The sequence below is a fragment of the Branchiostoma belcheri genome, unplaced genomic scaffold, assembly GCF_001625305.1.
Source record: "Branchiostoma belcheri isolate BF01 breed outbred unplaced genomic scaffold, Haploidv18h27 scaffold246, whole genome shotgun sequence".
Classification (NCBI taxonomy): Eukaryota; Metazoa; Chordata; class Leptocardii; order Amphioxiformes; family Branchiostomatidae; genus Branchiostoma; species Branchiostoma belcheri.
In genome coordinates, this window is record NW_017803850.1 from 3,612 (window position 1) to 5,581 (window position 1,970).

At 39.0% G+C, this 1,970-nt stretch overlaps 1 long non-coding RNA gene across 1 annotated transcript in view; it reads left to right on the forward strand.

Annotated features, from left to right (window-relative positions):
- Positions 1-579, forward strand: part of LOC109471301 — a 2,496-nt gene extending 1,917 nt beyond the window's left edge. Inside the window, exon 2 of the long non-coding RNA XR_002140301.1 lies at positions 377-579. This is a non-coding gene — a long non-coding RNA (uncharacterized LOC109471301). The remainder of the gene's footprint in view (positions 1-376) is intronic.
- Positions 580-1,970: the final 1,391 nt, after the last annotated feature.

The following is a 1,970-nucleotide window of genomic DNA, read 5'->3' on the forward strand; positions in this document are numbered from 1 at the left end:
CGGGACGTGGACGACGCCATGGCGGACATGATGGAGGAAATGGAATAAAGAAAATGTAAGTACAAAGGACATTCATTCTTCAATTTGTGCTTTGTAGTTGCATTATTACACATTGTTTTCCCATAGGCAACCTATTCATCAATTAATCTAAAGGTTTGTAAAACCCTATATTAGATATGATGTCCCACACTCAAACAAGTGTCTGTGGAACAGGTTAAGCTACTCTAGTGATACTATAATCATTTAATCCTATTTCTGGACACAGAGGAAATGTAAATGCAGCATGGCTGCAAAGCTGAAGACGTAACTTAAGGATGCTTCTAATTAAGGATAAGGCAAATTTCTTTTAAGTCGTTCTTTGTATTTTTTTTTTCAGGACAGCCGCACCGACCACGAGAACATCACGTGACTGTCACATAGACATTGATGACTGTTAAGCATGCGCAGACATCTATAAGTGTAAAAGTTCCGAACTGTGGCTTTTTGGAAATAAACTAGTTGTTTGTCCCACTGTTGTAATTTGGCACTAAGAGCAAGAGGATGTTTGATGCCGGGAGAAATAAAAGGAAATATGAGGAATGTCATGATTATTTGTGCCTTTATTTATACTCGATACGTATACATATCTACAGATAGATTACCCCATTCGGCCATCTTAAACCGCTTTTCATGCGGATCGAGTACCTGTGAGAGGGGCGTCAGGTGGTCAACAAATTATAATGATACATCTTTGATGAGAGTCTGAAACGAAATAAAGAATTTAAATTCCGTTAGGAGAATGGACGGAAAATCGATTTTATCATGTACTGTACATGTTTAGAATTTGGTGTATAAATCCTGGCATCATGTACATGTACAACTACATAGTGTATACAGTGCTACATACCTGCCATATATAACTCTTACTGTGTCATGGACGTCTTCTTGTATGTGGAAATATTGCTGGAAAACACTGTTAAGTGGACGTACATGAACGTGGTGTTGGATTCTGCCCAAACCGTTGGTTCTCCAATGGGGACCATAATGTACAATACAGCTTTATCAATGTACCGGGAAATGTAAACGAAAAATGTAACGGAAACGAAAGCTCATTCCCCGCATATGTACGTACATTTAAGTAGGTCAATTGCAATGGTAACAGTGCGTAAAAGCTTCAAGCATTTAATTTGAGACAGTTGAATGTCATGTCATGTCCGGTTGATGATTACTGTCCAAATCGCTTCACATTTGTCATTCTGGCTACACGCGGCTTTTTCTCAGAAATAGAACACTGAACATGGAAGTACCCACAGAAGAAAGTTGACTATTAGATATATGGAGGAACATACAATTTCAAGGGTACTAAAAGACAGCATGTCGGCAGAACGTACTGCGCCTGCGCAGAACCCCGTATTTTCGTGTTTTTCGTTGGGTTTTTGGTCAACGTTGCATCAGAATTTTTCCTGTTGCAGAGGATATTCTTTCCGGCATAACATTTGGAAACTACTGTCGAAATGCTATCCTTATATGAGCGAATACAACCTTATGTGAGACATTCTGCCGAAATGCTATGTACAATACATTACGGGTTTCGCGCAGGTGCAGTACGTTCTGCCGACGTGCTCCAAAAGCGTGGTGTGTTTCATGATGAAATCGTGCATTTATAGTATATGTGAGGGAGCACATAGGAAGCACAAAAACGTTAGAAAAGTAACGAAAAAAAAAAGACTCCTCCCCACATGTGTACGTTGTACTACATAAAAAAAAGTAGGTCAATGATACCAGCATAATGCGTAAAAACTCCAGACTTTTAATTTTAAACACTACGTCTGGTCATAAATATTGATGATTACTTCAACTCTTAGCTCCATAAGATTTCTCAGAAATGGTTAAAAGAAATATGAAAACACCCACAGAACATGGACATCAGAAGGCTAATAGAGCTTCACAATCCTATATAAAGGCTGCAACCCGCCTGACATCAGAGCACT